The sequence below is a fragment of the Panthera onca genome, chromosome C1 (genome assembly GCF_046562875.1).
Source record: "Panthera onca isolate mPanOnc1 chromosome C1, mPanOnc1 haplotype 2, whole genome shotgun sequence".
In the NCBI taxonomy this organism is placed as follows: Eukaryota; Metazoa; Chordata; class Mammalia; order Carnivora; family Felidae; genus Panthera; species Panthera onca.
In genome coordinates, this window is record NC_138346.1 from 110,417,712 (window position 1) to 110,433,164 (window position 15,453).

A 15,453-nucleotide genomic window follows, 5' to 3' on the forward strand; every position below is an offset into this window, starting at 1 on the left:
GGAGACTCCTGGGTAAATTGAGCGGGCGCTCTGGCTTCAGTTAAATACCTTCCTTTAGAGGGATCGGGTCTGTCCCCCGCGGAGATGTTAATGTTACTTTATTGGTTCTCTTTTCGCGCGCCTTGGTTCAGGATCTTCTGAGTTACGCTTTTGGAAAATGAAGACACGTTACAATTACATCTGCATCCTACGGCCAAATAATCAGGGTTCCCGTCATGCAGCGAGGCGCTTGATTCCCGCCCTTAGTACGGGAAGGAAGTGGCACGTTGCTTTCTGGGACTTGTAGTTCAAAGCCTAGGGAGCTCTGGTGCGTTACTAACTGGCGTGATTGAAAGGGCCGCCTTGCAAGGCATCTTTTTTTTTTTCCTTTCTTGTATCTTTAACGACTCAGTTTCCGTCTTAAGAAGCCATTTGGTCAACAATAGGAAGTACAAGTTTTTGCTTCCAGATAGGTCCCCTGATAAAAGACATTGTTAAACTTGAGTCCCATGCCCTTGGTGAATAGCAATGGTTAAGAAACTTCCTGACTTATCAGTTATCTCGCAACCGCTTACTGTGAAGAACCACTCTTCTGCCTATGACCTAGATAAAACTCACGCTCCACTCTTTCCTGACCCTTTGTTCACCTTTGACAAGGCCAGGTAAAGACCTCCCCTTTTGTCTGAGCCTGCTCATAAGGTCAGACTCAGACCCCGCAACTTCCTGTTCTCTGTTTCATGAATGTTTTGCTGAGATTAGAATTCTGCCCTCCCCCCTGAAACTACCTAGACACAGAGATAAGCACTTTTCTGTTCACCTGACTGGAACTTCTGCTTGTAAATCAATCTCAAGTATACATCATCCCACTTTTCTTCCTATGAAAATCTAAGGCAGAAACAACCTGTGTAGACATTGTGATTTTCATATCTGGAGTGCTCTCCCTATCACAATCTGAATAAAATCCATTTCCTTGTTTGTTTTTGCCTTAGACAAAGCAGAGAATGTTCCTGCCTTTTGATTAGAAGAGGGCCAGTACAGGTAAGCAAAGATTCCCCAGAAGGTGTAGACCTGCAAACACTGGATCTTTTGTTAGCAAAGCATACATCTTAGACTGGATTTCTAGGTATGCCTAGCTTGTTGTAAGGCCTCATGTGGTGCCCTGGAAAGTCTATCTCCTACCCTGGGCTTGAGAGATGTGGATTCTCCCATGCCAGCTCTGCTATAAGTGCTCAAAGTACTCTTACTCACGACACATTCCTGCTTTGATAATCCTTGAACCCTTTGTTAACCAGTAAGAGGATGCTGGAAGAACCCAGTTCTAGGCTCCAGCAATGGACATGGAAAGGGAAGGAAGAGAGAGGGGTGGTTTCTCCCTAGAAATTCTTATTTTCTTGTAAGAGTTCATCCCTTTCCCTGGGTAATAGAAACAGCTTTGAAATCTAAGTCTGCCCCCAACTGTGGGAATGACATTTTCTCAGGCTTTTATGAGAATCAGAATAAGAAATTAACAAAGGTATAAGGTATAAGATTAAACCAAAGGTATAAGATTAAAATATTAACTTTCCTTCCTTTGATAGAGGAGACCCCAGAATCTAGGCTCTCTTTGGAAGAGAGCAGGTGAGAATGGGTGAGATTGTACCTGTGTAAATAAAGCAAGATGATTAGGAAGTTTCAGTGGAAGGGAACCCAATGCAAATCCTGCTGTAAAGAGCTTATAATTTCACTGGAGGGACAAGACCAACAGCCATTAAACTGATTGGACTAAACAATGCAATTGCAGGAAAATAATTAGTGAATTTTACTTACTTTTGATATTAAATATAATTTATTTTCAAATTGGTTTCCATACAACACCCAGTGCTCATCCCAACAGGTGCCCTCCTCAGTGCCCATCACCCACTTTCCCCTTTCCCCCACCCCCCATCAACCCTCAGTTTGTTCTCAGTATTTAAGAGTCTCTTAAGGTTTGCCTCCCTCCCTCTCTGTAACTTTTTTTCCCCCTTCCCTCCCGCCCCTGGTCTTCTGTTAAGTTTCTCAGGATCCACATATGAGTGAAAACATATGGTGTCTGTCTTTCTCTGCCTGACTTATTTCACTTAGCATAATACCCTCCAGCTCCATCCACGTTGCTGCAAATGGCCAGATTTCATTCTTTCTCATTGCCAAGTGAGAATAATTACTGAATTTTGACATAAAGATTCTAACTGCCCCAGTGGTTTGGAGAGAGACAGAAGCCGACTGAACGTGCAGCAATGTGCTGAGACCCAGAAGGCTACAAAGAAGTATCAGATCTAGTTTTTGTACTCAGGAAGCCAATACCATAGTTAGTGAGACAGGACAAACCTTTTGAACTAAATAAACAGAGGTTTAGTTAAAGCTGTGTGCTTGTCAATGTAAACACAGGTCCAGGAGAGTTTCCCAGAGCCTTTTCACCAGCTGGCTGTCCCTTAGGGCCCCCTGATAGAGAAATGCTAGAGCAACACAGATGTGCCTTTCTGAGTTTTGGCTGCCTTGCCTTTTAAGGGCTGGTGTTTCTCCAATCCCCAGGCCCCACTCCAGCCCCATCATGGTTGGTCCATGCTGGTGGTGGGGGTGATGCACCCAAAAGGGAGGCTGTTTCTCCCACAAAAGATACTAAGGACAGAGAAGAGATGAAGGGAGGAAGGGCTTGCAGCAGTCCACTCTTTTCTTGGATGATAACCTAGAGACACTAAGTACATGCAAGATTTATTCGGTCAGCCTTTTGAGACAACTGTAACTTGCCACACGTTTCCGGGAGTGAGGTCACACCATATATGAAGTGGCTTGACACTGGCAGAGCTGCGACCCGGGGCTCAGAGATCTGGGTTCTGGGCCAAGCTCTGGGCTTATTGTGCTTGCTGAGCCCCCTTTGAGTCTCAGTTTTCTCGTGTGTCAGATGAGAGTGTTGAATCAGAAGATTTCAAGGCCCCTTAGTTTTATTGTTCTATGTCAGAGAAGCCAGGTCTCCACGTCTGACCATCCTCCTTGTGCTTGAGCCACTAGGGGGCCCCCACTAGTCCAAAGACCAATGGCACGAGTACATCCTAAGCCTCCACACCTGGCCCCCTGGTTCTTCTCTCACATTCCAGCCTCGCAACTCACCGGGACACACCTAAGGTTTGTCCCGCCCCTTTGTAATACTGAAAACAGAGACTCATCTCAAGAAACAAGAAAAATCCCAAATACAAAATCTAACAGCACACCTAAAGGAAATAGAAGCAGAACAGCAAAGACAGCCTAAATCCAGCAGAAGAGAAATAATAAAGATCAGAGCAGAAATAAACAATATAGAATCTAAAAAAACTATAGAGCAGATCAACGAAACCAAGAGTTGGGTTTTTGAAAAAATAAACAAAATTGATAAACCTCTAGCCAGGCTTCTCAAAAAGAAAAGGGAGATGACCCAAATAGATAAAATCATGAATGAAAATGGAATGATTACAACCAATCCCTCAGAGATACAAGCAATTATCATGGAATACTATGAAAAATTATATGCCAACAAACTGGACAACCTGAAAGAAATGGACAAATCCCTAAACACCCACACGCTTCCAAAACTCAATCAGGAGGAAATAGAAAGCTTGAACAGACCCATAACCAGCGAATAAATTGAATCAGTCATCAAAAATCTTCCAACAAATAAGAGTCCAGGACCAGATGGCTTCCCAGGGGAGTTCTACCAGACGTTTAAAGCAGAGATAATACCTATCCTTCTCAAGCTATTCCAAAAAATAGAAAAGGAAGGAAAACTTCCAGACTCATTCTATGAAGCCAGTATTACTTTGATACCTAAACCAGACAGAGACCCAGTAAAAAAAGAGAACTACAGGCCAATATCCCTGATGAATATGGATGCAAAAATTCTCAATAAGATACTAGCAAATCGAATTCAACAGCATATAAAAAGAATTATTCACCATGATCAAGTGGGATTCATTCCTGGGATGCAGGGCTGGTTCAACATTCGCAAATCAATCAACGTGATACATCACATTAATAAAAGAAAAGATAAGAACCATATGATCCTGTCAATCGATGCAGAAAAGGCCTTTGACAAACTTCAGCAACCTTTCTTAATAAAAACCCTCGAGAAAGTCGGGATAGAAGGAACATACTTAAAGATCATAAAAGCCATTTATGAAAAACCCACAGCTAACATCATCCTCAATGGGAAAAAACTGAGAGCTTTTTCCCTGAGATCAGGAACACGACAGGGGTGTCCACTCTCACCGCTGTTGTTTAACATAGTGTTGGAAGTTCTAGCATCAGCAATCAGACAACAAAAGGAAATCAAAGGCATCAAAATTGGCAAAGATCAAGTCAAGCTTTCACTTTTTGCAGATGACATGATATTATACATGGAAATCCGATAGACTCCACCAGAAGTCTGCTAGAACTGATACATGAATTCAGCAAAGTTGCAGGATACAAAACCAATGTACAGAAATCAGTTGCATTCTTATACACTAATAATGAAGCCACAGAAAGACAAATAAAGTAACTGATCCCATTCACAATTGCACCAAGAAGCATAAAATACCTAGGAATAAATCTAACCAAAGATGTAAAAGATCTGTATGCTGAAAACTATAGAAAGCTTATGAAGGAAATTGAAGAAGATATAAAGAAATGGAAAAACATTCCATGCTCATGGATTGGAAGAATAAATATTGTCAAAATGTCAATACTACCCAAAGCTATCTACACATTCAATGCAACCCCAATCAAAATTCGACCAGCATTCTTCTCGAAACTAGAACAAGCAATCCTAAAATTCATATGGAACCACAAAAGGCCCCAAATAGCCAAAGTAATTTTGAAGAAGAAGACCAAAGCAGGAGGCATCACAATCCCAGACTTTAACCTCTACTACAAAGCTGTCATCATCAAGACAGCATGGTATTGGCACAAAAACAGACACATAGACCAATGGAATAGAATAGAAACCCCAGAACTGGACCCACAAACGTATGGCCAACTAATCTTTGACAAAGCAGGAAAGAATATCCAATGGAAAAAAGACAGTCTCTTTAACAAATGGTGCTGGGAGAACTGGACAGCTACATGCAAAGATTGAAACTAGACCACTTTCTCACACCATTCACAAAAATAAACTCAAAATGGATAAAGGACCTGAATGTGAGACAGGAAATCATCAAAACCCTAGAGGAGAAAGCAGGAAAAGACCTCTCTGACCTCAGCCGTAGCAATTTCTTACTTGACACATCCCCAAAGGCAAGGGAATTAAAAGCAAAAATGAACTACTGGGACCTTATGAAGATAAAAAGCTTCTGCACAGCAAAGGAAGCAACCAACAAAACTAAAAGGCAACCAACGGAATGGGAAAAGATATTTGCAAATGACATATCGGACAAAGGGCTAGTATCCAAAATCTACAAAGAGCTCACCAAACTCCACACCCGAAAAACAAATAACCCAGTGAAGAAATGGGCAGAAAACATGAATAGACACTTCTCTAAAGAAGACATCCAGATGGCCAACAGGCACATGAAAAGATGCTCAACGTCGCTCCTCATCAGGGAAATACAAATCAAAACCACACTCAGATATCACCTCACGCCAGTCAGAGTGGCCAAAATGAACAAATCAGGAGACTATAGATGCTGGCGAGGATGTGGAGAAACGGGAACCCTCTTGCACTGTTGGTGGGAATGCAAATTGGTGCAGCCGCTCTGGAAAGCAGTGTGGAGGTTCCTCAGAAAATGAAAAATAGACCTACCCTATGACCCAGCAATAGCACTGCTAGGAATTTACCCAAGGGATACAGGAGTACTGATGCATAGGGGCACTTGTACCCCAATGTTTATAGCAGCACTCTCAACAATAGCCAAATTATGGACAGAGCCTAAATGTCCATCAACTGATGAATAGATAAAGAAACTGTGGTTTATATACACAATGGAGTACTATGTGGCAATGAGAAAGAATGAAATATGGCCCTTTGTAGCAACATGAATGGAACTGGAGAGTGTTATGTATGCTAAGTGAAATAAGCCATACAGAGAAAGACAGATACCATATGGTTTCACTCTTATGTGGATCCTGAGAAACTTAACAGAAACAGAAAAAAAAAAAAAAAAAAAAAAAAACAAAAAAACAAAAAAAGAGGTTAGAGTGGGAGAGAGCCAAAGCATAAGAGACTCTTAAAAACTGAGAACAAACTGAGGGTTGATGGGGGGTGGGAGGGAGGGGAGGGTGGGTGATGGGTATTGAGGGCACCTCTTGGGATGAGCACTGGGTGTTGTATGGAAACCAATTTGACAATAAACTTCATACATTGGAAAAAATAAAAAAATTAAAATTAAAATTAAAAAATTAAAAAAAAAAAGAAAACAGAGACTCACTTGAAAGCTCATTAATAGCGGATAATGAATCACTAAACACCGGTACCATGGCTTACCACATGGCCACTAATATAATTGAAGTGAATCTTTAGCTCTCACGTGGATATCCACATTATATTAAGTAAAAATATACTCATAAAATGCTATAAATGGTATAACTTTATTTATGTGGACAACTAAAACAGCAAACAAAAACCCAACCTAACAATTCCTTAGTAAATATGAACAGAAAATGACTTTCCAACAAAGATTGAAAAGCCAAAAGCCATAAAAAAATGGAAACATTTAACTATATTAAAATAAAAACTTAAAAGAAGTTTAATTTAATAAATTTAAATTTAATAAAATTAAATTTAATAAAAATTAAAATGTGCACATGGCAAAAACAACACATCGTTAGCCCAATCAAAATATAAATGATTAAGAAAAGAATTTTTTTTTCAACTCATATTAGAGACCAAGGGCTAATCTCCCTAAGAGATTATAGAAGAAATCAATAGGAAGGCTAATAATAGACAAATGGGTAAATAATGACAATTCACAGAAGATTAGTGGCTCTAAGATACATGAAAAGATATTCACCCTAAAATAAGATAAAAGCAAAATAAGATAAAAGCAAATAAAGCATATTGAGATATTATTTTTTACTTCTCAGATTACAAAAATCTGATTAACATTCTATTGATGAGACCATAGAGAAAGAGGCCCTTTCATCAGGTGCTGTGGGAGTATATTTGTACAGCTCTCTACAGAAGGCAGTTTGGAAATGTTTATAAAAATTACAAATGCATATGCCTCAGCAAATGTATCCTACAAATATACTTAACCATGTACAAGTTACATATCTACAAAAATTGCAACACTACTTGCAAAATTTTGGAGATAACCTAAATATCCAAAAAGGAACGATCACAAAATTATGATATACTTATACAATGGAATATTATGTAGCTATAACAAAAAATGAGGAAACTCCCTTATGTACTGCTATAAAAAATTTTCTAAACTGGATTCAGTGAAAAAAATGCAAAATGCAGAACAGGGAATCCCATCTTTTGTGACAAGGGGAGGATAACATATGTTTGTTGTCGCTTCTAAGTATATTTTAAAAATTTGAAAATTCTATAAGAAACAATGTACCAGTTGTCTGTTAGGGGCCAGGAAAGAGGACGGGAAAAGGCTGTCAAGTTTTTTATAACACATAATGCTTAGTTTTGGTCCATGTGATAACTTCTAGTTGATTCTATTTAATTTTGTCATGTCATATCAAATGATACAGCCCACTCATAGGTTACAGCCCATAATTTGAAAGCTAGAAGTTCCAGTCCTCACTTGCCCATGGTGTGGCAGCTACCCAGGTCAATTTGCTATGATTGGGCTTCATTTTCAATCCCGATGATCCAAGCAAAGATGTCTTCATGGACTCATCTGGTCTCACCTTGTGTAGAAACCATACATGTGTGCCCTTCCCTGAGCAAAACCCCACTTCAATACATAATTATGCGTGTGTGACTGAAGAATTATTCAAGTTACAAAAAAATTCTTTGTTTTTGTTTTGTTTCAGTTTGGTTTGGTTTGGGTTTGGGTTTGGGGTTCAGAGACCCCACTGAGACTGCCAGTTGTCATAAAGGAATTCAGCTTTGGAACCATGGTTGAACCAAGTGACTTTCATAGCCTTCTTTTTTTTTTTTTTTTTTTTTTTTTTTTTGCTATTCTTTAAAATTGTGGTAAAATACATATAACATAAAACTTGTCTTTTAAGCCATTTTTAAGTGCACAGTTCAGTGGTATTAATTACATTCACAAAGTTATGTAACCATCACCCCTGTGTATTTCCAAATGTTTTCATCACTCCAAACAGAAACTCTGTATCCATTAAGCAGTAATTCCCCATTTTCCCTCCCCCACAGGCCCTGGTAACTTCTAACCTTTCTTTCTCAGTGAATTTGGTCATTCTATATGTTCCATATAAGTAGAATCATACAGTATTTTGCCTTTTGTATCTGGCTTATTTCACTTAGCATATTTTCAAGGCTCATCAGTGTTGTCGCATGTGTCAGGACTTCATTTTTTTTTTATGGATAAATAATATTCGACTGTATGTCTATACCACATTAAAAAAATCCATTCTTATGGAAACTAATTTGACAATAAATTTCATATAATAAAAAATTTAAAAAAATCCGTTCTTCTGCTAGTGGACACTTGAATAGTTTCCACCTTTTGGCTACTGTGAATAATGCTACTATGGATAGCAAAGTTGCAGAAGACATAAACAAAACACAAACATTAGTTTCACTTATGTACACTAGTCATGAAAAAGAAGAAAAGAAAGAAAATTAAGAAAACAACCCATTTACAATAGTGTCAAAAAGAATTAAGTACTTAGGAATAAATTTAACCAAAGATGGGCAAGACTTGTGCACTGAAAACTATAAAACATTGCCAAAAGCAATAAAAAAAGATATAAATAAATGAAAAGGTATCTAATATTCGTGGATCAGAAGACTTAATATTGTTAAGATGGTGATACTACCCAAAATGCACACTCCATGTAATCCCTATCAAATCTCAACGGCATTTTTATTTTGCAGAAATGGAAAAACCCATCCAAAAATTCATATGGAATTTCAAGGAACTCCTGAAGAGTCAAAATAATCTTGAATAAGAACAAAATTGGAGGAGTCACACTTCCTAATTTCAAAATTTACTACAAAGCTACATTATCAAAACAGTATAGCATTGGCATAAAGATTGACATATAGGCCAATAGAATAAAGAGTCCAGAGATAACCTTCACATCTATGGTCAACTGATTTTTTAAAAATTTTTGTATATTTATTTATTTTTGAGAGAGAGAGGGCGAGAGAGAGAGAGAGAGAGAGAGAGAGAGAGAGAGAGAGAGAATGAGCTGGGGAGGGGCAGAGAGAGAAAAGGGAGACACAGAATCTGAAGCAGGCTCCAAACTTCACACTGTCAGAACAGAGCCCAACACGGGGCTTGAACCCACGACTTGTGAGATCATGACCTGAGCAGAAGTTGGATGCTTAACCAACTGAGCTACCCAGGTGTCCCTATGGTCAACTGATTTTTGACAAGGGCGCCAAGACCATTCAATGAGAAAAGAACAGTCTCTTTAATAAACAGTGTTGGGAAAACTGGATATCCACATACAAAAAAATGAAGCTGGACCTTTATCTTACACCTTATGCAAAAATTAAAAAGGATCAGAGACCTACACATAAGAGCTAGAGCCATAAGACTTTCAGAAAAAAAAAAACTTAGAAGCAAATCTACATGACCTTGAATTTAGCAATGGTTTCTTGAATATGACACCAAAAGCAAAGGTAACAAAATTAAAAATACATAAAGTGGACTTCCTTTAAACTAAAACCTTCTGTGCATCAAAGGATCACTATCGGAGGAATGAAAAGGCAACCCACAGAATGGAAGAACACTTTTGCAAATCTGATAAGGGCTTTTAATATTTGGAATACATGAAGAACTTCTACAACTCAGTAAGAAGAGGGAAAACACCCAATTTTAAATATAGACAAAGGCCTTGAATAGACATTTTTCCAAAGAAGATATATGAGTGGCTAAAAAGCACACAGAAAGATGCTCAGCATCATTAGTCATTTTTTTAAAAAATTTTTTTTTTTAACCTTTATTTTTGAGACAGAGAGAGACAGAGCATGAACGGGGGAGGGGCAGAGAGAGAGGGAGACACAGAACCGGAAGCAGGCTCCAGGCTCTGGGCCATCAGCCCAGAGCCCGACGCGGGGCTCGAACTCACAGACCGCGAGATCGTGACCTGAGCTGAAGTCGGACGCTTAACCGACTGAGCCACCCAGGCGCCCCTCATTAGTCATTTTTAAAACATGCAAGTCGGGCGCCTGGGTGGCTCAGTCGGTTAAGCGGCGGACTTCGGCTCAGGTCATGATCTCGCGGTCCGTGGGTTCGAGCCCCGCGTCGGGCTCTGTGCTGACAGCTCAGAGCCTGGAGCCTGTTTCAGATTCTGTGTCTCCCTCTCTCTGACCCTCCCCTGTTCATGCTCTGTCTCTCCCTGTCTCAAAAATAAATAAAAAAACGTTAAAAATTTTTAAAAAATAAAAAATAAATAAAACATGCAAGTCAAAGCCACAATAGGATACCACTTCACACCAACTAGAATACCCATAACCAAAATAATGGAAACTAACAAGTGTTGAGGACGCAGAGAAATTGAAATCATACAGTTGTTCATGGGAATGTAAAATTGTACAGCCATTGTGAAAAGGTTTGGCTGTTCCTCAAAACGTTAAATATAAGATTACCATATGACCCAACAATTCCACTTCTTGGCATACAACCCAAAGAATTGAAAATAGGGTCTCAACTGGAGTCTTTGGTTTTTAATACTTTTAATTTTGGAATGATTTTAGAACTAGAGAAAATTTGCCAAAGTGGCATAGATTCATATATCCCTTGCCCAGAGTCCTTGGTATTAGCATCTGACATTACTGGTTATCATCACATTTGTCAAAATCAAGAAACCAACGCTGGCACATACTATTAACAAAACCATAGATTGTATTTAGATTTCAACTGTTTCTACACATGTCCTTTTTCTGTCCCAGGACCCCTTCCAGTACACCACATTGCATTTAATTGTCATGTCTCCTTAGTCTCCTCTGGTCTGTGACAGTTTCTTGAATGTCCCTTGTCTTTCATGATCTTGGCAGTTCTGAGGCATCCTGGTCAGGTGTTTGGTAGGATGTCCCTCAGTTTGGTTTCCCTGATGTTTTTCTCATGATTAGACTGGGGTTGAGGCTTTGAGCAAGAATACCACACAGTAAAGCACCCTTCTTATCACAGCCTAGGGACGACTTAATGCAAGTGATGCTAAACTTGGTCACTTCGTGGATGAGGAAAAATTAGTCTGCTGGGGCTGCTGTGATGAATAACACACACTGGGCAGCTTAACCAACAGGGATTTGTTTCCTCACAGTTCTGGATCCAAGGTCAATGTGGCCGCAGAATTCTCTCCCTGGCTTCTAGATGGTCACCTTCTCCCTCTGTCTTCACATGGTCTTTCTTTTGTGTATTTCTGTGACCTCACCTTTTATTATAAGGACTTTGGTTAGTTTGGATTAGGACCACCCTAATGACCTCATTTCTCCTTAATTACCTCTTTTAAAGGCCATCTTTCCAAATACAGCACATTGTGAGGTATTGGGAGGATAGAGCTTCCACATGAAATCTGGGGGCACACCTTTCAGCCTATAACACTTGGAGCTAAGGTGGTATCTTCTAAGTCTCTCTAATGTTAAGTTACTATTTCTCGTTTTCCATTCTTTATTATTTGGAAGCAAATCACTAAGTCCAGCCCATAGGGGAGATGTGTGGAATTCTTTGATTAGAAACAAACAAACATGGGGCACCTGGGTGGCTCAGTCGGTTGAGCGTCTGACTTCGGCTCAGGTCATGATCTCGCGGTCTGTGACTTCAAGCCCCGAGTTGGGCTCTGTGGTGACAGCTCGGAGCCTAGAGCCTGCTTCCGATTCTGTGTCTCCCTCTCTCTCTGCCCCTCCCCTGCTCATGCTCTGTCTCTCTGTCAAAAATAAATAAACATTAAAAAAAAATTTTAAAAGAAACAAATAAACAAAGAGAAGATTTCTTGGCAAGTTCCTTCCATTTGTCCGGTGCAAGGACTAAGGCATAGGGACTGTGTGAAGCCCCCTACATCCTAAAACCCAGGATGATTTACTGCAGAGCAGGGCCTTAGTAAACACCCACCAAGCAAGTGACTGAGTGACTGGGTCAGTAAGAGAGTTGCACAACAGACCACCTCGAGATCCCGGCCTTCCTTTCGGCTCCAATAGTCTATTTGAAGACAGTTGATATTCTTGGGTCTTGGTTTAACAGCAAATGTAAAGCTGGAAAGATAATTATTTCAAGAGCAGATTCAAGAGAAATTTTAAGTTACTAGGGGTTGGTTATAATCTCTAGTTTTAGGGACTATGCAAAAAAAGTGTTATTTTTTCAAACGCAATCTAAAGCCACAGTGAATTTTCATGGACTGTTTGACATTTTTCCCCCCAGGGTGCTGGGTAGTACACACGTGCCAGCAACAAGAGCAAATCCTGCCCTACCCTACCTGCACAATATGTTTCCAACTGGTCTTTAGTTCCCTCAGTCAGTAGGTGTGAGTGACAGCTCCTCAGTGTCTAGCCAGCTTCAGATACTGGAACAGAGGGATCGACACCATGGCCCCCTGCCCAGAAGAGCCAGCAGGTTCAACTGGACGTACAAGCTAACATTCCTAGAACAATTATGGTTAAGATGGTATGACTATTGGAAGCTCATTCATTACTCAAGTTTATGGGTTCTAATCCTGGTTCTGTCACTTTCTAGCTGTGTGACCTTGGACAAATTACTTAACCTGTCTGTGCTTCAACTTTCTCATCTACGAGTTGAGGATAATCATAGTATTTATCTCATAGAGTTGTTATGAGGATTAAATGTGTTTATACGTAAATAATACTTCTTGGGAAATGATATAGGTGATAGTTATTATCTTTTTTAAAAATAATTATTTATTTGGGGGGGAGCTCAAGCGAGGGAGGGGCCCAAAGAGGGGGACAGAGGATCCAAAGCAGTCTCCGTGCTGACAGGCTGACAGCAGTGAGCCCGATGTGGGGCTTGAACTCATGAACTGCAAGATCATGACCTGAGCTGAAGTCAGACACTCAACCGACTGAGCCACCCAGGTACCCCCATTATCTTTATTAGGCCCTGTGAAGATACAAAGAACCCTAACATTTGATTCTTGTCTTGAGAAACTTACAGTCCATCAGGAAGCTCTACTTTGAAAAAAATCCATGCTAAGAGGTAAATCACGTGATCTGAGTAACAAGTGCTGTAGACATTAGAGCCTAGAGTGAACTATAGTAATCAGGGCCAACTTCCTGGAAGAATATTTGAGCTGGTGTTTAAAGGACAAAGGCACATTTGGATGGGAGAGGGATCATGTTTTAATTATGGTAGCATAACAACACATAACAAATGTCAGTGGCTTGACACAAAAAAAATGTATTTCTTGCTCTTGTAAATGGGCAGTGGGGTCAGTAGTGGGGTGGCAGTGGCACTCTGTTCCCAGCGGTCATTCAGGAACCCAGACTTCTTCCATATTGTGGCTTCACCATTCCTTAGGGCCTCAGAATCCACTGCTGGATGCTCTGCATGTTACCAGCAGAGGGAAGAGAGAGAGCACAGGGTGTCACAGGGCCTGGAAGTGGAGCGCATTACTTATCTTCATTCTGTGGCCACCCCTGTGGGCGAGGTTGGAAAGAGTATCCCAGATATGGGACCAGAGGGAAGAGAAATTAGTCTTTATACACACACAGTATTCCAGCCAGGGTTAAGAACTCTATCCTAACGCTTCTCTTCTCAGAAATGAAACTCTTCACAATGCCCCACTCCCCCTCAACCTCTTCCAAGAGATGGACAAGGTATCATTACTATCATCACAATCTGCATCATCAACATCATTACCCAGGTCCCTTGGTTTATTGCGTTGCCACATAATCAAGTTTTGCCTTCTCCTCCAATTACCTTAACCTCCCCAGGGCAATCAAATTAGTCATCAGGATGCCATTCACCCTGCGCATGGGGCAGAGGTCCCCAGAGGTTTGTGACCAGAGGCTCAGGTTTACGTACCAGGACCCAAGACTGAGATTTATCCCCTGGATTTCCTGCAGCTCTCCAGAAGGGAGAAAGTGACTCTTCTATTTTGTGCCCCTGCTTTGCCCCTTCTGCTGCTTGGACAAACCTCTGGGTGGATTCCTCACAGGGGTTGTGATAATAAAGCACGATCAGGGATGAGTCATTTTCTTCTGGACTGAGCTGGCAGATGCCCCCCTGGTTCATGGGGACTTTGGATCCAAGTTCTGCCCAGTCCAGCAATGTCTATCTCATGGTCTCTGATCCAGGGAGGATGAAATACTTGGGCTTGCCAGAAAATAGTCATTTCCTTGGCATGTCCTCCGGAGGCACCAGTCCGATAGCCCCTTCTCTGCAGCCTCCATATCTTATTCTGAGCATATCTTTCTGCCATTCCAGGAGGCCAAGTGCAGGGCCACCCCTTCCAAGAGGACATCCCCTTCTGGCCCTTGATGTACTCCTCTTTCAGTCTCAACTGCACCTGGACCTATGAGCTATACTTTGGTTCTCAGCTGGGAATGGTTTTGTCCCCCAGGAGTCGTCTGGCAATATTTGGACACATTTTGATAGCACGGGGCGGGGGGATGCATCTAATGGGGAGAGAGTCCAGGGTTCCTGCTAAACATCTCACAGTGCATAGGACAGCTGTTCCCAACCTGCCAACAAAGAATGTCAATAGTGCCAAGATTAAGAAACCCTGAACTGCACAGATAAAGTGAGTCATGTGGTATACACTTCTGTACTGTGCATAATTGTGTTTCCAGGGAGGCATTTAAGCCCCACACATTCCCAGATACTCCTTGCCCTTGAACCTCAGAGACCACAGAAATGAAAGTCTCTTCTGATCCTGGGCTAGGGCAAGCAAGTTGGAGAAGCACCCCTCCTGAAAATTTCTAAAAGGAATATGTCTCCTCCATCCCTGGGGGTTGGGGGAGGAGGGAGTCCAGGTTTGTTTGAGGGTTGATGTACAATGAGCACTGGCCTTGGAGTCAGGTAGATCTCGATTCAAATCTTGCCCGTGACACCTCTAGCTGTGTGATGTACACAAGTTTCTTAACCTCTTTGGTTTTAACTTCCCGACTATGAAACGAGGACAGGCACCCTAACTTGTAGGGTTGTGATGAGGCTATGTGATGGCACCTGCATAGAGCCCAGCACCTAGGAAGCACTCCATAAGTGCTAGTTCCCTGAGACTGAGAATTCTAAAACATTCTAAAGAGCAACTCAGCCACAGAGACCTATGCGGCCAGCTGTGTTATTTTATAGAGTTAATGGGTAACTTGGCTGCTGTAGGCTAGAGGGGAAGATCAGGGCCACCAGGAAACAAGCAACTTCAGGTCGCTCCAGGATGTGCTGGTAGAGGTACAGTGAAATGCTCCTT

At 41.1% G+C, this 15,453-nt stretch overlaps 1 long non-coding RNA gene across 1 annotated transcript; it reads left to right on the forward strand.

The window, feature by feature from the left end:
* The first annotated feature begins 18 nt into the window (after positions 1-18).
* Positions 19-9,149, forward strand: LOC144617180 (uncharacterized). Its single transcript, XR_013557350.2, has 3 exons — positions 19-307; positions 969-1,017; positions 8,963-9,149. It is a non-coding gene; the product is annotated as an uncharacterized LOC144617180 (long non-coding RNA).
* Positions 9,150-15,453: the final 6,304 nt, after the last annotated feature.